This window comes from Chinchilla lanigera, unplaced genomic scaffold (genome assembly GCF_000276665.1).
Source record: "Chinchilla lanigera isolate Chin_1 unplaced genomic scaffold, ChiLan1.0 scaffold00014, whole genome shotgun sequence".
Classification (NCBI taxonomy): Eukaryota; Metazoa; Chordata; class Mammalia; order Rodentia; family Chinchillidae; genus Chinchilla; species Chinchilla lanigera.
Window position 1 is genome coordinate 22,825,433 of NW_004955415.1, and position 24,839 is coordinate 22,850,271.

General features: G+C 42.2%; 1 long non-coding RNA gene across 2 annotated transcripts; it reads left to right on the forward strand.

Moving 5' to 3' along the window:
- LOC102030068 lies at positions 1-23,214 on the forward strand. Of its 2 annotated transcripts, XR_001233188.1 has the most exons (8): positions 1-178; positions 5,330-5,432; positions 8,122-8,428; positions 8,554-8,670; positions 13,194-13,497; positions 21,139-21,251; positions 22,803-22,919; positions 23,178-23,214. It is a non-coding gene; the product is annotated as an uncharacterized LOC102030068 (long non-coding RNA). The 2 variants fall into 2 exon arrangements; XR_260312.2 differs by lacking the exons at positions 1-178; positions 5,330-5,432; positions 8,122-8,428; positions 8,554-8,670 and adding an exon at positions 10,989-11,356.
- Positions 23,215-24,839: the final 1,625 nt, after the last annotated feature.

Genomic DNA, 24,839 nt, shown 5'->3' on the forward strand with positions numbered 1-24,839 from the left:
AGCTCTTCAGCACCTCTGTCGTGTTATAAATAGGAATTCTGCGGGAATTGGGTACACATGGAGCTGACAGGAGGCAGCTGAGCAAGGCCGACGGTTTCCATCGAGTTAAGAAGGAATGTGTCCTTACACAGGATAAAAAGTCCTACAGTGATGGAGATTTTCCGAGACCCAAAAAACAGTAAGTAGGTTGCGAGAATTTTCTTTCAGTGAGATTTCACGCTGAGACATTTTGTCGTCCCTCACACACTGACTCCTCACTGCAAAGTGTGACATTCACTTCTCAGATCTGTTTGATTTACAGGGCCCGCAGTGTTTCTCAGAATCTTCCAGAAAAGGGTAGCCCACTGTTCAAGCACCATTTCTGGTCTCAGGAAAATGATATTTGGTCACCACAGACAGGACATTAAAATTTGGGAGTGGGAATTTGAAAGTCAGTTGCCTTTCGACTCTCCCCAGCGCCACCACCCTTACGAGTACAGACGCCAGCACACATGCAATCGTGCATATACACACAAGCACATACTCGTGCAAAACAGTCACTTTCCACAAAAGCCTAAAACAAAGAATTAACGTCTAGTAATACAAAAAGAAAAGAGCTGTTTGACTACCGATCCACCAAGAATTTAAGGGAGTGCTTATACACAATTGATAAAGCAGCAGAGTGTGAGGAGTGGGGGGGGGATGTGAAGTCACATGGCTACAGACACACCCCAGAGAGTGTCCTGTGAGTCATAGCCCATTGGCTGCTTCACAGCCATCCTTCCCTTTGACACACCCAAGTGGAGTCTAGCCTTGGCGCTCATGTCATTAGCAGTGTTTTATAGGCAAGCTTTCTTTTGATCTTCAGTAACTAGACACATGATATCATCAGCTCTAAATCAAGCCACATTCTTACCCTTTCCCTACAACTGGTCTCTTTGGTGAGGACAACACCAGCTAATCCATAACATGTTGCAGATTGCAACATCTCCTGGTACTGTCATTTTTCACCTTCTTTATTTGTTTAGCAGCCACTTTGTCAATAACAGCTGGTGATTTTTTACACTAGATTCAAAGAACCTAATTTTGATTATAAACTTTTCCCCAGCTTTTGGCCATTGGCAATTTTGAAAGGATCTCTTATTTTCCCAAGGGATTTGTTCTTTGCTTAAATATGATTACCTTCACAGAAACCAACAATCAAAATGTGATCTGCATAGGGTATGTACAGAAAATCCAAAGTAGACATGGTTCTTGCTCCCCCACATGCATCAGTGTGTGGACTTTTCATAAGTGTTCAGCATCAATCTTTTGCTTAATTTTGAAGAGGAAAGGCAGTCGCTAGACTCTGCACACATGTGATCAGGACATCCCTGGATCATGCTCAATAGGTTCAAATGTTGTGTTTGATTCCTTTAAAAATAACAGCTGTTAGTGTTTTCTCTCTTCCTACAAAAATACAGTATCTGTACCATCAGAAGCCACAATCAAAAAACAATCAAGCAAATAAACAATAAACACTCAAATTTTTAAATACTCAAATTTTCCAATAACATCATTGTTGGTAGTTAGACCAACACATTCTTAAGTATTTTCTCACTTGAGTCTCTCTACTATAGTGTCTCAAAAAGGTGAATACGATTTAGCAGTTTAGGTGCTCATAAGACACATTTCTTGCCAATGAGAGTCCAAGAGTATGTAAGGGGGGACAGCCTCTCAGAAAATTCTAGATTCTTCTGTCTGTCCTCCCTAACTGGAATTACAGCAGCCATTTTGACACCACAAGAAAGTGAACACCAGGACAAAAGTCAGCACACATGTGACAGAGTAGGCAACCATGCCACCAATGTCAGCACCACCTCTAGCCATGAAAATATTGTCTACTTAGGGCTGGGGATATAGCTCAGCAACACAGCACCTGCCTGGCAAGTGCAAGGTTGTGAGTTTGATCCCTGGTACTAGAAAAAAAAAAAAAAAAAAAAAGAAAGAAAGAAAAGAAAAGAAATTATTGTCTACTTAACTACTTCTAGTTGATTTTACTATTATGTGCAGAGCATTCTTAAGTGGTACCCTCAAACCCCTAGCAAAAACTCCACCATACCAAAATACATTGCTATTTGCTTTTGGAGGAAGTCTGATACGTGTCTTTTTGTTTAACCCCAAATGTTTTCAACTTCAGTAACAATTTTAATCATTGTAATAGTAACAATAACTGATATTCTTATGTCACATCAGCTGTCATTATGTCATAACACTAATCTTCATAGGAAGTAGGTAGGGCTTCAATTCAAATATTGCGACTCTAAATGCTTCTCTTTATATCAGACAAATTACAATAAATTTCAGTAAATGCACAAACCTACAGCTTGGAGCAGGAGGAAACAGAAGCTCTTCATTCTCAAAGCCAGTGAAATTTTTAGCCAAGTTGAAAGCAAGATCATTTCCCAAGGAAGTCACCCGGGCTCATATCTGTGGTACAATTTGGACTTGCTTCCTCACATGACATCACACACCAGAGAATACGGCTGCTGACTTTTCTCAGTCCTATAGACGTGAGCTATTTTAACCTTTCCTTTTCAATATCTCTCATTCATCTGGGTGAGCAGGCCTCAGACATAGTTTTTAAGTAGATGAAGCAAAATTTCTATCCCAGTAATGAAAAACATGGCCTTGAATCATGCAGGAGTGTGTTTGAATCTAGCTGCGCCATTACTAGGTAAGATTCTTTTTTGGGGTTTTTTTTTCCGGTACCGGGAATCAAACTCACGACCTTGCACTTGCCAGGCAGGCGCTGTGCCACTGAGCTAAATCCCCAGCCCCTAGGTAAGATTCTTGACAAGTTAGCTTCTTGGGATCTCAGTCCTCTTTCAACAGGAGGTAAAATACTTCAAGGATTAAATGAGTTTGAGAAAGGAAGCTCATATTTGTATTTTTATGCATATTTTTATAATCTCTGTGGCCTTTTCCAATTCTATAACTGTAATGATATTCAACTAACATTTCCAGCACATGTATAGTGTCACACTATTCTGCATGATCCTCAGAGTAATCATACAGAGTTGGGATATGAGTTCTACCCCAAAACGGTAGTTTAAAAAACTATCATTCTTTATTTTCAACGTTCAGTAAATGGGATGGATGGTTCTTCTCATCCAAGCTGCTCAGCTACTCATGGGCTCCCTAGTGTGTCTGTGATCAAAGGGGGAGTCACCTGGTGTTCCGAGACAGCTGCACTCATGCGTCTGTTGGGTGGCAGTAGGTCAGTGCAATGGGCTGATCAGCCACATCGTGCAGCAGGCCTGCTTGAATTTGTTCCCAGAGGTCCCAGGAGAGTGAGAGAAAGTGTGTGACGCTCCTGGTTCAAAAGTGGCATATGCTCGCTTCTTCCACATTCTAGAATCAAAGTAGGTCCAGCACAGGCTCTGCAGGTGAGGAGACAGACGCCCCCTCCTGATGACAGGAACGATGTCGCACGCAAGGCTAGGAAGAAGGTGCAGCCATTCTGGCAATTGCTTACAGTGCTCAGCCCATTCTCCTGAGCCACGCATGTGGGCTGGCCTTCCCAGATCTTCCTTGCCCAAAACCCAGACAAGGTTTGGTTTTTTTTCCCAGCAGGGCACATTTGCAGGTCTGCATGGGTTGTTTGTTTTTGTGCTTGTTTTGACTGCTAGCTATTTGCAGGATGTTTCTTTCCAAGAGAATGGCTCGGCTCTGTCTGCCATGTGTAATAAGAGGGTCTGTGGGGGAGACTCTTGTGGTCAGAAGCCCTGGAACTGGTGGAAACACAGTCAGAAGAGACAGTGACAGGCCCTGGGCCTTCCCTAAGTGGATGATCTTCCTTCGTAGGTGCCTGGAGTTTCTCCACAGCCAGGGCTAAGCAAGTCAGAGGCATGACCCGCTCAGCTCACCGGTCAGCTAATAGGATACAGTCCCAGGCAAGGAACTTGTGGAACTCCTGTCCACAGCAACAACGTCTGGCTCATGCTTACAAGCCTGGAGGTTTCATACAGGATACAAAAGGTCATAAAGGGCCTTGGGATGTCCCATCTGATGGAACCATATTGTCTTGTCTCCTCTGCACAGGGATAAGGAAAGGGTTCACATTCTCAACACCGTGCTTCTCTATGTGTGTGTACCAGGGTAGGGGTGGTGACTGCCCCACTGCTGTTACTTCTTGCCCCTTCCAAAAACCCACCTGGGGCTGGGACAAGGAGAAAGTGGAGGATGTGGCTGACAGGGAGGCAGGAAGGAATGTCTCAAAAAGAGCAAAAAAAATTGTTCTCATGTGCTTTCCTGGCTGAGCCTCTGGAACAGAGCCTTCTCCTGGGGAAATATTGCAACATGGCTCAGAAGTAGAAGGGTCAGGGAAGGGTCCTAGCTAGTGGGGGCAAACGTTCTCCCACTGGCCTCTTACCTGAGGCAGAGTCCCACTTGCTCGGTGGCATTCCTGTGTGAGTAGGCAAAGTGAGCAATGTCTCGTCCAATCTTCTCGCCCACACACAGGCATTAAATGAGGTCCAGTGGAGGCCAGGATCAGATCCGCCTGAGGCCTGCACGGGGAGGCCAGAGCCTCCACCAAAACGGGGCCAGCTCCGTGGATCGCCAAGCGAGCAGGCACTGCAGCGCCCCGGGCAAGCATGGTTTGGCTGGTGGAAATGGCCCTCTTGGGCCTCACTCCTCAGCTATTTGCTTTTGGCTCCAGAGACAATGCTGAGTTCGATTCTTCCTCAAGGGAAATTTTCCAAATTCAAAAGCCAAGGAGACTCCCCAAACCATACCTGGACTGAGGGACAAACAAAAGAAATGTATCTGCTTTCTTTCTACTCTTAACACTGCTGGCTCCGTTTCATTGCTTGGAGGCAGTGGGATCTGGGCCAAGCACTGTGGTTCCTGCTTTGCTTAGGAGAGCTCTAATCCGAGGATGGCCAGTACCTGTCTGGAGATGTGATGTGGGGGCTGAGCTGCAGGTCTCTGAGATGGGTGCTTCTACCTCTTATAGCTCCACACCCCTTTCTTTCATTGGTGACTCTCCACTGCAAAGCATCAGCAGGTGGCTGTGACTAGGTCTAGGGACCCCAACGAACAGCGTGCATTCCTGGGGAATCAAGAACTCAGCAGAATTACCAAGTCTAACCATCAGCCCCATTTTCCAGACCCACCACCAAGTCTAGGCAAGCCCCTCCGCTGGCCCTCCCAGCCCACCCAGCTTCTTCCATATGGATACCTCACTAATACACTGTCCCACTGCTAGCCCGGTTTGTGAATGTCCTATCTCCTCCCTTTTGTCAACGTTCCATCCCATGCTGATCCCATCTTGTTTTTCTTAAAGACTGTTGTCTTCTGTTTTCAGTTGACTTTTTGATTGTGCAACACCAGCAGGAATTTCATCCAGGGCTGAAGAGAATTGTGACCAGCCAGGAAGTAGCCTGCCAAAGTATTCCATCACAAGACATGTAAGATCAGATTTTTCAGATCCTGATAAAAGGTGGCAATTAATTTAAGGGAAGGGAATGGGAGGAGAGATCTATAACCAGAGAAGGACCTGGCTGTAGAGATCATCTGTACCCAGGGAAGGTTTCCTGGAGTAATCTCATTAGTCTCCCAAAGATCTCCTGGCTATCTCTGGTAACATTCAGTTTCCTGGGAAGAAAATGTGAGATTAGCTCATGGGTCACTATCAAGTGTGAGGGTGGAAGCCCCCAGAGGCCAAGTTCTCCAGCATCCTCTGCCTTCTCCTGTCCCCCAGGGATTTATATTCCCTCTCTACCCTTTGCCCACTCTGCTGGTCCTATATCTGGGAGACCCTGTGTCCACTCCAGAGTGGGTTCAAGCACTCCATAGTGGGTTCATATCAAGCAGGTGATATGATTAATGGCAGTAGCAGGCCCAGAAACTGGCCCTATGGCCTCCAAGTTTTCTTTAGCTTGAGGCAAATTGGGGGTGCTACATACATCTTCCAGGATTCTGCTGGGTTCAACTTTATGAAAAGCAATCAGCCTCCCACAGCAAATCACGCCCAGTGTCCACTGTTCCCACCCCACCCCTAGCTTGTGTGTGTTCACAGACATTCACCAGGCCGGAGGCCAAGAAATACTCACCTGCCCTGATTTCACCTTTTAAAATGGGAAATATTTTTCAAGTCCCTTTCCTTTAAAAAAAAAAATAATAATAAGGACAATTCCCATTATAGAACATGAAGAAACTAGAGTTAAAAGTAATTATTTCCAGTTACATCCACTCTTAACCAATTTTTACATCCCTTCAGTCCTTATTGGTGCACATGCTGACTTTTCAAAGCAGGAAGACAACACAGGGAATTTTGTTGGCTGACGTCTCTGTCCACGTCAGCTGTACTTTTTGACCAAAATGCCTTCTGCTGCAGGAGTCCCTAATGGCCAGGAAGGGCCACCTCCAAGCAGCAGGCCCCAAGGACCTGGCTTGTGGAGGGAGGTGATACGGAAGCCAGGCTGACCATCCCTCATTTCCATGAGTGACAGGGTAAAGCGAGTGGCTGTTCTGAGTTGGACATCCTCGCATGCATCCAGTGCCAGGCACTGGCCCTGCCCTGGCAGGTATTCATTTTGCAAGAGGGAGGGAGGCCCAGCACACACATTTCCCAGCCAAGCGACGTAAGCGGGTGCCTGCAGAACAGAGTCGGCAGTGTCTCAGGAGGATGGACCCTGGCAGGGGGTTTGGAGGAGGTGGAACAGCAGGACTTGTTCACTGAGCCAACCCCATCCGTTCACTGTTTCTCAAACCCAGTCAGTTTTTCTAAGTCATCTGAGGTTGGAGGGGGCAGTTAGAGATGTTGAGTAGGACCCAAGGGACAGACCCCACACTGCCCCAACTTCCTCACACCCAGACATTCTCTTCCTATGAAAACACTTAGCTCCCTCCCAAACTATAAAGAACGGATGAAGAAGAGGATTGTTCGGCCAACACACTAGCTAAGAGATGCCTCGGAGGCAGCTCATGGGCCACTGCCTGTTTCACAGGAGCCTTGCTTCCAAACACAAATATTAACATTGGCAAGCTGGCTGTCTCCTGCTGCAGGACTTAGACAGTGCCTTTTGGGGTCATGTTTAAATTGCGGAAGAAAGAGACAAGGAAAAAAATAAAGATACAAAGTCTCCCAGAACAGAGCGAGCTTTTGACTTCTAGATGGTATTTAACTGGTACTAGTGTTTAAAATTTACCCTGGGTAAAGCTGACTTTTCTAGGAACATCTTGGCCAAAAGGACTGTCAGTAAATCCCAGGAACAATTCCTCACGGGATCCTCAGATCGGAAATACCAAAATGAGCATGTGAATGCCTAGGTTTTGGTAAAGACCGCAAGGTACTCAAGTGACCGCTATCCCCAACAATTCGGGCAGCAGCTCCAGGGAGCCTGGAGATGGTTCCGCACCACGGCCTCTCTCCAGCTGAGCTCCCACCCAGTGAACATGAACCTGACCACATCACTAGGCAGATCCAGAAGGTGGCAGAGGCTCTGTCCACAGCACTGTGCCAGGGGCAAGGCCTATATGGTATGCCAGGAGCAGAGGGCATCCAAGGACAAGAGAGGAGTCTTCCTGGGGACCTTGGAGACCCCAGCTGCCGGGGGCACCAAAACTCACGTTAGCACTGCAGCCTTTGGAACTGAGCCTCAGATGTCAACAGTCCTCCGGGCTTCAGAAAGCCCAGTACATACATGAGGCACTGCTCAGTCGCGCTACTGATCTATGCCGTAGTTATCTTAGCTCCTCAGCAACTTTTATTTTGGGGCTCCTTTCCAGAAGGGCATCTCAATACACAACCTTTGCAAGCATCCTTCCACTTCTGATAATTCTCCTGTAGGCAATCAGCAGTGAGCTCAACCTTGTAGTCTTTACCACTTAAATGTTCAAATGTGTTCAGAAAAGTGAGAAAGGAGTTGGCCACATATGTTATGTACAAAGAAGCAATATAGAACCATTTAAAATTCTACCTTAAATAATTTAATGTGAAAAGTGTTGAAGCAGCAACTGGAAAATGTGCTGTGTACAATGTGTACAGAGCAATGCTGAGAAGACAGCAAAGCACTGTGGCATGTGATGTGTGTTTGGGAGGAAGGGGTTGTTACGTGCATCCCTAAAACACCTGTGTGTATTTATGCTTCATAGAAAGGAACCGTTTTGGGGAGCCCTGCTTTGCCTGGCCCCCACATTCCTGCTTGACTCATGAAACAAGGGCTACTTAGCCTCTGAGGGGCACTAAGGAAGAAGTGCCCACCTAAGAAGCTGATCCTCCAACCAAGAGAGTGATCTACCTTTACCGGTTGCATGGGTCCGCAAGTACATGGGGAATCCTTCTGCTTCAACAGTCTTCCCCATTCCTGGCTCATGGTTCGCCCAAGGCTTCAACCTCTTTTTGTGTAAAAGAGAAGTCCTACCACATCTCTCTTTTCTGTTTCCAGCTCCTCTGATTGCCGTAAGTGAAACTAGCCAGGCTTACCCTGCACCCTGGTCTTATGATTTGAATGATTAGCCAAGCTGATAACATTTATTACATTTTCCTCACTTGCTTGTATTTCTGTGTCATCTGGCCTCCTGCAGGGGAAGAGAAATGGGCTGTAAAAATTCAGTCACTAAACCTTTCCTGAAGCTGGAATGATATGGGCAGCGGTTCTGAGAGCTCTTTGTCCCCAACTCCAGGAGACATTTGGCAATGTTGTGAGTCATTTTTGGTTGTCTCAACAGGAGTGGGAAGTGGGGAGGAAGTTGTTATGGTCATCCAGTGGGTAGGGACCAGAGACACTGCTAAATATACACCTTACTTTGCACAGAGCAGGTTTCTGCGGCAAAGAACCACCAGGCAAAACAATCAGGGTAACGGTAACATCGAGAAACTCAGCTCTTAAGGGTACATAACAAAGAGTTAACAGCACTTTCTCTATTTCCACTTTGTTACAGCATCTGCGTGTTGCCCTTATTAATAAGGAAAACAATAAGTTTCTTTAGGTTTTAAGATAAATGATTGTATGCATGTCAAAAGTTCAGAAGTGACCAAATGTTGGTATCTATTGATGAAGAAAACAATAAACCTGGTTCCTACCAATGGCTCCTGGAACTCTTTGGAAGCCTCCCTAAAATGGAAATAGAGACCAAGAGGCAGAGAGATTAGATTTGGTGGAGTCTGGTCATAGATATGCATTCCTAGAAAAGAAACTTAGGAAGGCTGTCTCTCTCCAGAGATTTCATGGTGGCTTATTTTTTCTGTTCCTTCAAATGATGTGAATTTTTAGCTCCTGACAGCATGTAGGGTGGTATACAGCAGGCCAGAGAGCACCCAGTTCTGGCTCCATGGACTTTGTACAGCTGGTAAGTCCTAATTAAAAGACTCCCTTTGTCTGGTCTTCAACACTTCCGGACATGGCACTTGGGCTTTATTTTTGGCTCTAAGCTTCTACGTTGCTTCCTGTTTTGTTGCCAGATTAATGACACACAGCATGGGAGCTAAGACAGCCCTAGAGAAATATTTCCCTCACCTTCCTTCTTATTCCCCAAGACAATTCCGGACCCACCGCAGATCAAGTGCATCATAGAAATTCTGACGTGCAAAACACCCATGTCCTGCTACCTCCTGCATGTTGGTATTTTTGACAGTCCTCAATTAGAGCAGTACGGTTAACTTCAGCCTGTCATTTGTGTGGGCTAAGCTGTTTGAAAATCCTTGAGGGATCAGCCAGTGGTGGGAGGGCCATTTTCCGATAAACAAATGATGGAACCTCAGTGTCTGGAAGACACTAGCTGGGGTTTGGTTCCTGGGGCTTTGACAGATCAGAAATGTCAGCCCCTTTCTCCTTGGCTCCATAGCCGTCTTGTTGCTGAGACTGATGCTCCTTATTCCATTATCAGAAGAGTGATGAGGGTGTTGGGTTCCAGTTTCACTCTGTCACTATAAATATGAAAGATGCAACAGTGATCCTCAAGTAGCTATTGGGAGTAACTTATTCAAGGATTGCAGTGTATGATGTTATAAATCTTTGAGGGTATCTAGCAAAGTTGACTTTAGAGCAGTTAATATTCACAAGGACCGAGTCACCACAACCACACTTGTCATAGGAACATTTTATTGGGAGATTGTTTCCACAAAAGTCCTTTGTCTGAGGGCCTGGAAGAAAAGCATGCATTTAAAAAGACTTTAAATCACAAAACCAGAAGTGGAAAAAGAAAAGGACCAGGGTACACATCTTTGTCTTACATGATTGGAAATTTTTATCTGATCTCTCAGCAGATTGTTACCCACATCCTTATACTGGAAAATTCTGTTCGTGCACAGGGAACATGATAGTCTATGTAGAAATTTGCAAGAAATCTACAAAACATTCCCTAGAACTAATGATCACAGTCACAAGATGAAAGGCCAACATAAAAACTAGCCATTGATCACGGAAAATCAAAAATTTTTAAAAATGGAATTTATAATAGCTTCAAAATATTAGGACTCCATATAAATCTTCTTTAAATGCAGAAGCTGTACACTATTGTTTAAGCATGAAATGCTTCCCAAAGCATTGAAAGCTTGAGCTCCAGTGTAACAGTGTTCTAAGGTGAAGCTTAGAGAGGTGACTGGACTATGAGGCACCAACCTCACCAATGGGTCAATCCATTGATTCATTCACAGGTGAATGGGTTGTATAGAGGTGTGGCCCAGCTGAAAGAAGTAGGACATATATTTGAAGGGTATGTCTTTTCTCTGCTCCCTCTCTCTCTCTTTCTCTCTCTCTGTCTCTCAGCTATGTGTGACTAGTAAGCTCTTGGCGGTTAATGTGACTAAGGAACTGAATTTCTAATTTCATTTAATTTTAATGTATTTAGTTCTAAATGTCCATAATGTTAGGCAGCCACTGTACAGGGCAGTATGACCACAGAAAACCACGCTTTCTGTGTTTTGTTGTTGAGCATCTCAGGCTTGTGCTGATACAGAAAGAACAATATCTAAAACGATGAGAAATCAAAAATTCATTGCATGGATGTTCGTTGAGGTTTTCTGAGACTTGGGTCCAAATAAATTGCTATTCTTTTTAACAAACTAGTCCAATACGTGATGAGTATGCATTCTGGGGTGGTATCAGGAGATACACAGAACTTCCTGGGTAGTAGCTGGTCTGCATTCCTTTTAAGTTGTCATAAACAATTCAAGGGCAAATCATGATGCTGACTTTAGTTTGGGTCAGCCCCAAAAAGTAATCATGCTGCCTATCAGACCCTGTTGTTGTTTTAAGACAATACTGAGTTGTTGTTTTAAGACAACATTAAAAAATAAGAATACTCAAGGAGACACCGGAATCCCTATAATTGAAGCCCTGATCACTTCTCTTTGCACATTCAGAGGGACCTGCAATTTCCCTACCAGGTATGTGTTGCTTTGCTCTTGCTGTTTATTCTACATGGAATATTGTCACTGAATGTAATAAAAATTCCTTCCTTTCTGTACTATATTGTTGTTCAAACATCAACCACTTAAGAACCTTCTTTATAGGTTTTTGCCTTGTCTGTACCCCTCTGCTATTACATATTACTTACTTCAATGTGGTTCACTTCATTTTCTTAGTTCAACTTCTGCAGTACCATCCATGAAACACGAAAGTAAGGACATGTGTATATTGTAAAAAAAAACGTTTAGCCATCCGTGCCCCAAGGTGAAATCATGTAACATTACAGCACACGTGTGGGCAAATGGCTTTCATAGTGCCCAGCACTCTGAAGCTCACTGAAATAGAGAGAAGATCCTGAAATCTACACCCAAAGAGAGAGAAATGTTAGAGATTGGAAATGAGATTTTCACCAGACTAGCAACTATGCTAAAAGACAACGAAGCAATTCAGTTTTCACCAGGAATCCAAGTATGAGCAAATTGTAAATAATTGTGAGGAGGAGAATAAAGATGTATTCATGCCTTAAACTGAAAAATGATTGCGTCCCTTCTGCTCTTTCTTTGGAAGCCACTAGAGTTCATAATTCTACACTATAAGATAGTAAGTTAAGGAAGTAGAAGGCGTGAAAATCCAGAAAGGGAAGTTACAGGGTGATGAGAAAGAAAAATTTCAGAATGCTATCTGTACCACATCCGTAAAGATCACAATGGAACAGGACAGGGGGCTCTGGAAGGAAGGTCTGCAGAGTAGAATAAATTAATGATCTGATCTTATATGTCTAGGGTTTTGGGAAAATTATCAAAGAGTTTTGGCAGATCTGATGGAGAAAAAAATTCAGGTGGGACACAGAAAACTCTACAAGTGAAAAACAAACAAAAAAAAGTATTTTGCAAGGAAGATAACCATAGTGCCAAACTTGGTTCTGGTGTAAACCATGTTTGACAATCATAGTATGAACAGTGACAATCAATCTCTATGAAAATTGGAAAAAGAGAGGCGGTATAAAAGGTTTTATGTTTTTACCTAACACAGCAGGAAGTCAACACACAGAGTCTAAAACTGGATAAATTCAGAAAGAATATGAACAAATCATGATAAATATCAGGAGGAAAATTAAAAGAGATGAAAGTGGGTCTTGGGAAGTACGACTTGCTGGTAAGAAGGGGCAAGGCCCTGCTATGTGGGAGTATTTTGTTAATTTTTAAATTATGGCCATATATTTTGAGGAAAAAAAGAAACTTTTGGAAAGGATAAAGAAATTATGGTTACTGGGCTATAAATCAAGAGCAAAGATTTAGGTGCTGAGGGGAGTCATAAACTGCGGCACAGCCATCTTGCTAAAGGCTCCCTTCTGCACACACTACCCCCAGACGAAATGACGATATTACGCAAGGGAAGAGAGGGGAAGCCAGGCTCAAGCTCCCCACTCCCTTCTGGGAAAATTTTGGTTCAGCTCGCAATACTGAGTCTTTGTTCCATGATGTTTTCAGGATCGCACCCTTTAGGAGGTGAGATGTTTATTTTCCATGGCTAGAAAGTTTCCTACATCCCTACCCTCCGTACATGCCGCTCTCAGGAACTGCACAAGCCTCAGCAGGCTTCCTCCTGCACTGGCGTGCCAAGCCTTGGCTGCCAACTGTATGTAACATAATGGTGATGGTGGCTTTGGAAAGCTTTATGGACTGGCTCTAGCTTCCTTTTTAGCCAGGTGAATGGTTCTTGATGTAGCTGGCAAATCTGATTGGTGGAGAAATGACAACTTAATTTAGCTGTAGTTAACTACCACTGAGAGTGCTTTCTGCTCTCTTCTCCCAGGTCTCCAGTCTTGTTTATCTTCATCAAGGATACCCACTAAGTCCAAAAGATCTTCATAGTGGCACCAAAACAGCCATGCTGACGCCCTGTGCAAACTTGCCTGTAACTCAACTCCTGCTGCTTCCCAAGGGCGAGGAGCTCCTTAAGAATCATCTGCTATTATTGTAGCACGTGGTTGGTGCTTCCTCCCACTCTCGATTCCCACGGGATGTAAACAGGCTACATCACAGTTCTGTATCTTGATTCCAGGATGGAATGCTGAGATTATAGGAGGCTCCGTGGCTTAACCCGTAGAATGTAGCAGGTGATCCCCCAGTCATGTCTATGGTTTGCCCAGATTTAACAATTAACAACATGAGCCACTGTGGTAAAGCAAAATCACTTCATTCAGCCTGTAAAGCTCACAGAAGTGACCTGCATTTCTACACTTAGTTTTGGGGAACTGGGTTTTGCAATTGAGGAGCTGCCTACAGTTTGATAACTATCAGAACTAAGCCTACATCAACATAACTTTACTGTTTGTTGCAGAAAATTCTTACCCAGTAAATAACATCATTTTTCTCCAGGAGCTCCCTAAACGCTTATTATTTCAAACATTCAATCAGTCCCTCCTTCTCAAGTCAACAGGTAGTACCTGAGGGTGGACCTTATTGTTTAACTAAGGATGATTTGCTATAGAATCCTCACTTTTCTGTGTCCTTTAGTCCCAAGCTATTAATTCATGAGCTTTGCCCACTTGGAATCCTCCACTGTGACAGGCGTGCCGCAGCACTCCAAACCAGATATGAAATTCTTGCTCCGTATCTGACTTTGACCTCTTCTAAGAATCTTCTAAAGGAGTGTTATCCCTTATGACAATAAGTAATACTCATCTTTGATTGATCAACTGCCCTGATCTTTTTTGAGAAGACAACAATCAACAGACACATATAGACAATTCTCTACAGAAGAAAGAAAATGGAGACCAATAGTTTCACGGCTTCTGCAAGAGGGTAGATGATAACATGGTCTAGTCAGTTCTCCCCACATCTTTTGTGCTGTGGTGACCCAAGATAAACAGCACAGGTCCACCTGACCTACTGCTGCTTGTCCTTTGCTCCTTCTGTCCATGGGCCAAAGACAGTTGGGCTGAAACCCCAAGACTCTGAATTTAAAGTCTATATATCTGACCCTTGAAAGAAACCAACTTTAAAACAGCTGTGTCCATCTAGAACACGTGAAGTAACCTAGAGTAGTCTGCTGTCTATTAAATGCCCTACTTACTTTATCTCTCAAGACCACATTAAGAGGTACCTTTCTGAGTCAGCCTGCTCCTGTGTCTTCACCCCGCAGCATGCTCCTGTGCTATGTGTGCTATGTGTGTGTGTCACATCGTGGAATTATTCCAGGTTCCCCCGTGGAGGCTTGAGATCATGTATAGCACTGAACCCTGTATGTACTAAGTTTTTTCCTAGTACATATATAACCTCTGGTTATGAAGTTTCATTTCTAAATCAGATACAACAAAGATTACCAGCTAGGGGCTGGGGATTTAGCTCAGCGGCAAAAGCGCCTGCCTGGCAAGCGCAAGGTCGTGAGTTCAGTTCCTGGTACCGGAGAAAAACCAAAAAAAAAAAAAAAAAAGATTACCAGCTAATAAAATAGGACAACTTTAATAAAATGCTACAAAGATTACCTGAAACTTATGCTTTTAAAACTTACTTACTTCTGGAATTTTCCACTTAATATTTTTGGATCATGGTTGATCATGAATAACTGAAAACACAGAAAATAAAAATGGAAATAAGGGGAGACTATTGTATTAGGTCTTTCCCCATTTACCATTCAGGCTACAGTCACACATATGTGTAAAGACCCCACAGAAGGAAGAAGCCCATAGCAGGTAGAACCTTGGTGTGCTGAGGCACACAGGAAAGGGCACTGTTGCCAGACGGAGTCAACTAGAGAGAAGAGAAGAGATGGATGTGGAGAGATTGAGCACCAGGCCGTGGAGGACCTTGCAGGCCACAGTGAAAAGTTCTGATCTTAATTTAAGGGAGAAACCCCTGGAAGGCACTGAGTAGGGGAGCGTTGTGATGATTTATGCATCTCACAAAGCTCTTTCTGACTGTGGCGAGGAGACTAATTGGGGTAGGAAGGGTGTGGACACCAGTCTGAGGCAGAAGTGTAGGCAACACAAGTTTGTGCCAGACTGGAATTTGTGGGTATGTTGTGAAATACTAGGGTTCAGGATATATTTGCAGTAGGCAAGGAAGAGAGAGTACTAGATCATGTCTAGATGTTTTTTACGTGAGTAACTGAGAAAATGAGAATGACATCAATTGAAATGTTGAATTCTAGGAGAAGAAGAGGCTGAGGACAGGGAACAGGGGATATAAATTAACAACTCTCCTTTGGATATTTTAATATGAAAATGCTTTATTGGGTATCACAGTCATGTGTCAAACAGATAATCTGAAATTCTGGGAGCAGGACAGGCCGGAGATTTGAGAGGCATGCTATTTAAGGCCATCAGACTCAACTTAATAAGGTTAGACTGAGACAAGAGGGCTGAGAACCAAGCCTGAGACCACCAGTGTTCAGAGGTCACGAAGAGATGAGAAACCATGAAACACTAAGAAAAAACAGCAGAAAAACCAGAAGCAGAAAGTGTCTAAGAATCTAAGTGAATAGAGTATATAATTCTAAGTTCTCTATTACTTTTTACTTCTTATTTCTTCTTATCTCTAAACAACTATTTAGGCCGTGTCTGCAGTATTTCAGCCCAACAACACACCATTCCCAGGCCTACTGAAAAGATATTTACTACGATTATGTCTTTGGACCATCGCCCAACATTCTCCCAGCCACCTATGTGGTTGACTTTTCCTCTGCCTGCACAGGGAGAGGTCAGCCAAAAACAATTCCCTGCATAAGGCATCTATTCTCTGGCCTTTACCATACGAAAGGAGTCTTCCCCAATTAGCCTAGCACTGACTTTCCTGTTCTAAAAATGGCATTTATTTCACAGACACATACTCCCCAAAGATGGACTCTAGGGAGTATACTTCATAGCATTTTCACTTACCTTGAAGATTTTGCATTGCTTTTGGGGCCAAGAGGGTTTTGTCTTACTTGGACACACATACACATACGCATGCGTGTGCGTGCACACACGCATACACACACACACCTGTAACTCAGATAAGAGATTAAGAACTTTGAGCAAGTCAAGAGTTGTTTTTAGAAGTACCAATGTTGCTACCGCACAGCTCTTGCTAAGCTTTGGGCACTGTCACTAATCAGTAACGTTGAAAGACTCCTTTTATGGAGGCTTCCCTACCATCAATGAACTCATTTTATGTAAATATTTAGCCAGGCAATAAACTGGACAGCCTATATTACTCAACATCAGCCTCAAAAGACCCTCCGGATTTATATACACAGCATCTTGGTAGGGCAATACATTTTACATGCATGACATGGTCAGCGATAAATATACCAGGGTAGGTCAAACCCTATTTGGTTCTCTGCTTTTAACTGTCTTGCGCTTTGTGTGTTTCTTTAATCAGTTGGATGATTTAGATAAACAACATGTATTAGTCTTTGGAAGTCTAACATGCCTTGAACTTTTTCCAGATATTCATTCCCATTCATCATCATAATAGTTGCTTCCCCTTGGCCATCATTAAGATTAGAAATGTCCTTGAACCATTTAATGATATTCCAGGAGACTGGACAGACTTTTCATGCCTTGATGAATTGCGATCATTCAGCTTAGACCAATGAAATTGGATATCCTTTAATGTGCCTGATGACTTTAAGGAGTTCAGGGAAAGCAGTACTCCAGCATCAAAATGGTTTCAGAGACTAGCCATTCGTTTGGGGGAAGATGCATAACTTGGGGAGAAATTGATTAATGAGTTAGTATCCAATCTACTCGCTAGATTAAAAATACTGGATATTATTGTTGTTTATACTTCTAAATATGGTTTTACCTACAGTGTCCATTTATTTTCAAAACTCATTAAAATCCTCTCAGAGTCCTTTATTGAAGAAATTCATCCTTTATTAAATGACTTTTTAAAAGCCCAAGCTAGAATGTTAAAGAATGAGATTCCTCCAAGAAAACTGACTTTTAGATGTTCACATCGCTAACTAGGAGGAAAAAAACACTCAAACAAGGCTGTCTAGGATATATTCCAACTCATTTGGAGATAAGAAAACTAGGTATCTCTGCTTCATGGGGCATGCATCTCCAAATGAGGATGGTGTGATTCCCAAATGTCTATGTGGCATAAGCAAATGCCAATCTGTGCCATAAGTATCTTAAATATTTACACAAATCTTTCTATTCCATAGACTCGGAAGCCTACACTGCTGTAGCGTAGGGTTGACTGATGTTACTGGCATATTTAAGTAATTTTTAAGTTCCTCCGCAAGCCATAATCTGAAACCACAGGGTTGGGAACAGCAACCTTGTAAATGTATAGCAGACAGAACACTACACTTGAATCCAAAAGGCCATATAAAAGTCCTGGCCCTATCAAATTATTTATAGGACCATCACTTTCTAATCTTAAGTATCAATTATTTTCTGAGCATCTATAATATACCAAGCAGTAATATATTTTGGGATACATGAGGAAACAAAACCATGTGGCGATTCCATTCCATTCCATTGTAAACCTTGCTTAACACAACTTCTTCCTTCCAGAATTGCTGGAGGGGGAAAATGAGACACCAAAAGTAAAAGCACTGACATGTTTGGGGGAAATTATACACCAGCTACTAGGAGTTATGAGCTGAGATCTGCTTCAGGGAATGACACGGGAAGAATATTCTGGGGTTTAGGAGAGAACCTTTGCGCACAGATGCCAACACTGGCAGATGGAAACAGGTGTGCGCGCACCAAAACCAGGAAGGATCAAAGGCTCTGGAGGGGGACTATCGGTGAATGATAGATGTGCAAAGAATGGACCTGTAGTATCGTCATCATCACCACTGTACTGCTTAAATGGTACCTATCTGTCATTTTCCTCCACTCATGTGAGCCACTAATTACCAGCAGAACGTCAGTAACTCTTCTCATTAAACAGCTGGATCTGGAAATAGTCTAGCTCTGCGTTTTACAAACTGGAGTCAGTGGACTGCTGTAGTTCTACAGGTATAGCTTCCAGAGCTCAGAAACTCAGTTACTGCACGCTGGAGGAGCACCTTCTTTATCCTGAGTCTTTTCCTCCTTAACTGCTTTGTTTTGCCATCAGTGAATATTTGTAATAATTTTAATTTTTAATGATTCTTTTCATTAATTTAGTCTTTTCCTAGGGCTTGCCCTAGCAGTCTAAGGCTTACCATATACATCTTAATTGATCAGAATCTACTTCAGATTCATACTAACCTAACTCCACCAAAACCCAAAAATATTCCTCTTCAGCTTTATTCTCCCTTTTTTTTTTTTGCTACTATTATCATCTACATTATATATTCCATCTATAGAGCCTAGACACCCAATACTTATGTTATGGTAATTATTCCATAATATGATCTTATGTCTATTAATGAAGCTTATAGAGAAGGCAGAACAAGTACACATTTGTAGCATTTGTTATATTCACTTTATCTTTTCTAGTTCTTTTCATTCGTCTCTTAGGGATTCACGTTCTTGAGTTTCATTCTCCAACTCAATACAGCTTCACTCCCTCTCATTTGGTCATGCTGCCTTTATCAAACACAAAGCATTTCTAACCTCTTTTCATACAAGACCAAATAGTATTACATTTCTACTTATCACAGACCCAACTACACAATTATGTACATACACTTCCTTTTAAAATGTTAGAATAGAGAAAAATATGTTTTTACACTATCTTGTAAAATTGAATGTTTACATTTATAAGTATTTCCTTCATATAGATTTGAATTTCTGTTTGGGCTTACTTACTTTCAGCTGGACACATTCTGTAGTATTTGTTGTAAAGCAGGTACACCGTCCATGAATTCTCTGTTTTTGTTTTTCTGGAAAGGTTTTGTATTTTTTTTTTCCTTTCACTTTGAAAGATAGTTTTGCTGGATATAAGATTCCTGGATGATAGCTGCTGTTTTTCATTTCAGCATTTTGACTATGTTATTCCATGCCTTCTGGCCTCCACAATTTCTCATGAGAAGTCCTCTATTGTTTTTACCAGGGTTCTCTTGTAAGTAGAAGTCATTTTTCTCTTGCTACTTTAAAAATGTTATCATTTTTGGTTTTAGCACTTTTTATTATGGTGTGTCTGTGTGTGGATCCCTTTGAGTTTATCCTGTTTGGCATTTGTTATGCTTCTTGAGTACGGAGATTGAGGTTTTTCAGCTGCTATTTTTTCACATATTTTTCCTCCTTTCTATCCCCTCTCTTTCTATCACTTCCTTTAGGTATACATCAGAGCACTTAAGTTATCCCATGTGTCCCAAGGTTCTTTCTTCATTTTGTTTTTGGGACTGTACAACCACTAGCACTTGGTCAAGTTTGCATATTCTTATTCTGCCATTTCAGATTTTCTTTTGAGCCCCTCTAGTGAATGTTTCCATTGTATTTTTTAACCCAGTGAACCTGTTAGAGTTTTCAGTGACACAAAGAGTCCACTGCAGCATGCATGCCATAGGTTCACCACCACTGTAAATGTCCATTTGGTGTCTTTTTACCTTACATGATTTCTTTAAGCATGTTTTATTTTAGCTCTTTGAATCATTTTTAACGATTATTTTAAAGTCTTTGTTAAATCTAGCATCTGGTCCCTCCCTGAGGTATTTTCTGTTACTTGCAGCACCCCCAAAAACATGGGTCACATACTCCTGTTTCTTTTGCCATGTTCTAAATTTTAATTGAAACTGGACATTTTGGGTGATACGTAATAGCAAATCTGGCTACTAATCCCTCCCTCCCTTTTCTAGGTTTTTATTGTTGGCTTATTTGTTTGGTGAAAGTAAAATTGCTTTAGTGAAGTCTATTTCATCCATAGTATGAAGACTTTGATTTCACTCCTCAGGAGATGTGGCCTGGGGCCCAAACCCTAGAATTATAGTAATTGCAGTAGTTTCTTTGTCTTCTCCTTGATCTCTCTGTTAAGCTCTCTACTCTTTTGGTATTATACCCAGCAATTAAGCTACACTAATTGCCACTAATTGTTCTATTGTTTCAGACCAAGCCCTGGAGTATAAATTACTCGGCGGTATGATCCAGTAGTGGGTTGGGGTGATTTTTAATACCATTTCTGATGTTTGTTCTGATTCAAAATGGCTCTTCTTAGATGTCTCTTTCCTGGTTCTCACTGATGAACTAGCCGGCCTGTGGCTGAGCTTGTTGCTCATAACTAACGGGTATTATTGTTTTGAGGGGCAACCTTAGGCCTGAACTTCTCCATGCTGTTTCACATAAATTTAGTTTCTTTGGAGAGAGCACAGATGTGTTTTGCTACTGTCTGTCTTCTGGAAAAACTCTATAATCCACAACTTTGGGTGCTGGCCAGGGCCACAGCCTCTGCCTATTGCTTGCCCCTCCCAGCAGGGATCTTCTGACCCCATGAATTGAGGGCAAGTGTAATTGGGACCCTCATTTTCCTGATTTGCCTCACTATAGTACAGTCTCTGTCTATGGGTAGGAGCTGAGTAAGGGAAAGTATCCTGAATCTCTAACGTACTGTCCTAGATTTTAACCTCCTTAACTTGCAGGTGGAGGGAGGCGGGTGATGAGGAATGCAGGTAGCTCCCCCAACCCCCAGAGTACAGAAGAACTCTGGGAGCTGAGGGGGAGAGGGCTATTATCTTGGCCCCACCTACCCAGAGTAAAGCTTCTACCAAGCTGAGTGGGAAGTCAGGGGAGAGGGTGGGAGCAGGGTAATGGTTCAAATGCCCGACTCTAGCTGTCCTTAGTAAGTATTAGTAGATTTTCCTGATTCAGTGGTTTTTTTTTTTTTTTTATTTTAAGCCCTCAGAACCTTTCCCAGACTTTAAGTGGTTGCTGTTTTTGAAGTTTTTACCAGCTTTGCTTGTTTCGCCAGAAAGTGGATCCATGACGCTCCTCATGCCAATATCCCAGAGGTATATCTCACTTAAATTATTTTCTAAAAGTTCATGTTTTCTTTCACATTTAGCTCCACAATGTACCTGGAATTTATTTCTGTGAGTAGTGTGAAGCAGAGATCAAATTTTTTTTTTCATTGTGCTTCTAATTACTCCAGCAGTCCATTAAAAAGCACTTTTCTCCCTACTGCCTTGCTGTGCCACATTTGTTAAAAATCACATGTTCATATATTTGCAAGTCTGTTTGGGGCCCTCTGTTCTCTTATGTTGTCCTATTTTTCTATATTGTGTTCAGAGGAAGAAGTAAAGTGTTAATTACTACGCTTTATAACAAGTGCTGACATCTCATAGTACAAGCATGTGTCATTATTGTTCTTCAAGAACGTCTTGGCTATTATGAACCCTGTGTATTTTCATTCTTTTAGAATGAACTTGTGAATTTTTTTGCAGACACTAACACTGTTAGGATTCCAATTAAGCCTGTATTGTATCTAGAAATTAATTTGAAAAGGGGGCATCTTTGCAACTTTGAATCTTCTATTTTTTGGACATGATACATTCTCCACTTACTCGGGTCTTCCTTAATTTCCCTCAATTACCTGTGTAAGTTCCTTTGTACAGCTCTCGAACATCTTTCATTTGATTTCTTCCTATTTAATCATTTTTGATGTTGCTGTAAATGAGCTGACAGTTATAGAGAAGGTAGTCGAGAGTAGAAATGTTAAGTAGATTTCTTCTTGGATGCTAATGCTGTGCAACTTGTGTTAGTCGTTTAAAGTTTTGGACTGAATTTTGAGAACCCATCCTGGCTCTGTAGGAAATCTCCATGTTTGATTATTAAAGTCTGCTCTAGACTCAAAGAGATAGGAGTGGGGCACAAGTGCCTTAGGCCTACCTTCCTGGAAGAAGACATTCTATGTAGCGCCAAAAGGGAAAATCAAAGTAGAAGTCACAGGAAGGCAATTTGTAAATATGTATAAATAAGACTTTATTAACCTTAATTATTTTTTTAAATGAGATGGGTCACCTTACAGTGCAGTGGGTTTCCTGTTTCTAGAACCATTTTAAGCAGGAACTGGATTGGTATTTTTAAGTAACCATATAATTTGAATTGTTGCATTAAATGCAGGGCTAAATTTCTTAAAACTTGAGGTTTTGAGAAACTAATTTCTATATGCTAAGATGGGAGAGAGAGCATGAAATGAAGCTTTATAATGAGAAACACCTGATGGGATATTTATATGAACTATCGAGTGTTAGAGACGATTATAGTCTGTAAAGCTGTGCGAGCATCACAGTGATTTGGGGCACATCATATCCTCTGAGATTTTGTTTCTAGAAGATGTCAGTATTGAGTAAATGATTTTTGTTGTTCTTCCTAGCTTTGCAGTTTTAAAACTGCACATTAATAGATCAACATCCTTTCAAAAAGGGTATGAAAGGGTAGGAGAGACAGAAGACACATGGTCCATGAGCTGCAGGGAAGAGACGTGCTCAGACACACATATTCGCATCGCATGCTGCTTCACATGTAGTCCTAACCTGCTCTTCTGCTCCTCCGCCACATAGGAGCCTCCCTCTGTCCTTTTCTGCAAGGACCAGGGAAGGTGGTGGAGCCACAAGATGAAACGAGCCCGAGTTCCTGAATCACTGCTTGCAGGACAGCTATGGCTTGGATTCCTGTGGGTGAGGAAGTTTTATCATACCAAGACGTTGAAAGTTGGGGGGTTTATCTATGTTTGTAGTCAGCATTTCCTTAAATAATATTGTTTCATGTTCTTGGAGGTAAACACTGGCCTCTAGCCTTTTAATCACAAGCACAAATGAAAAAAATGTTAACCAAAAAATATACAAAATCTGACCCAGGCATCAGGGAAGTGGAAGAGATCTTGGTCAGTGACTTTTCTTTCTCTTTCTTCTTTGTTTGTTTGTTCTGTAATCCAGTCTGGTGTGGAACACACTATGTTGTCCAGGCTAGCCTTCAACTCATGGTGATCCTCCCGCTTCAGATTCTTAAATCCTGGGATTACAGCCATGTGCCACTGTGCCTGGTTTGGTCAGTGACTTTGAATCAACTTTTTACCTCTGCTATAGATCCTCGTCTGATTTGGTCATCAGGGACAGTCCTGAGCAAAGCAACAAGATTAGGTCTGATGACAAATTTTAATCTTCATTCAAATGCCCTACACTGCTCAACCCTATAGAAAAATATATCTGAAAACATGAGGCCTTCCTAAGATTAGAGCAGCAGATGCCCAGTTACACTGGTAAGTTTGCTCCCATCCCCTCCTTTTTCCACTCCATCCCTCATCCCCAGGAGTGTTACAGGTAACAGCCCTTATAGATTTTAACTTTTTTCCCATATGTTTCCTTCCTGAATTACTCTATGCAATGCAAGAAGTTAAAATGCAGCCTTTTTCTTATCTTAAAGACAGTATATCAAACACAGTAATCTTTATTTTGCTTTTTTCACTCAATATATCCTGAAGATATTTTCACAGCACAAAGAGAAACTCATCTTTCTTTACACTGTTCAATGGTACAGATAAACCATAGTTTATTTAACATCCTCTATAGTTAAGTATTAGCTTTTCTCAATAATCTGCTATAAGAAACATGCTACAGATGATATCCCTGTACATCTAGCACTTTTGAATGTTTAATTCTATCCATAAGATAAACTTCCAATAGTATGAGTTAGAGAGTAATACCCATGTAATTTAATACATTGCCATTGAGTGCTTTATTATATATTTTACCAGAAATATTTGAAGAGCCCATTTCAGTACAGTATCTCAAAGTCTTAAACATTTGCTCAACTAAGAAGAAAGAAAACACAGTGTTTTGGGCCAGGGATATAACTCAGTGGCATAGTGCCTGCCTGGCAAGCACAAGGTCCTGAGTTCGATTCTCGGTACCAGAAAAAAAAACAAAAACTACAGTATCTCAGAGTAGGTCATTTGAAAGTATGAAGGAGGCCAAGGAACTGCGGCATCTTCTCTGGTAAACTGAAACTCTGGACCATTGTGTGTCCAGCAACGTTAGGTCCAGTATTTTTTAAGGAAGTCTAAACTCTAGAGCTCTCTTATCTAAACCAATGCCTTTAATTTGACTGTTGTGGAAAGTGTGACCCCAGAGATGTGTGTGACTTGTTCAAGACTACACAGGAAGTGGCAGGACCAGGGCCAGCACTTGATATCCTGCCCTTAGTTTGCTGAAGTACCACTGCTTCTGGTAAACAGAATGACCATCCTCAGAGATGCTCACTCTCATCCCCAGAATCCCCGGATGTGTGATTAAAGTTGCGGACCTCGAGATAGGAAAGCCTCTCCTAGATTGTCCAGATGGTTCCAATATAATCACATGAGCTCTTACAAGAGGAGAACCTGCATCAGTTGTAGTCAGAAGAGATGTATAGGAAAGATGAGGCAAAAGGAGACAATAAGAGATTTGAAGCATAAAAAGGATTCTACCAGCTGATGCTGGCTGTGAAGATGGAGGAAGGAAGCCAATGCCCACAGAATGTGGGTGAAAATTGTGACCTCCCCCCCCAACAGACAGCAAAGCAGTGGGGGGCTCAGTCTTACAGTCTCATGGAACTGATTC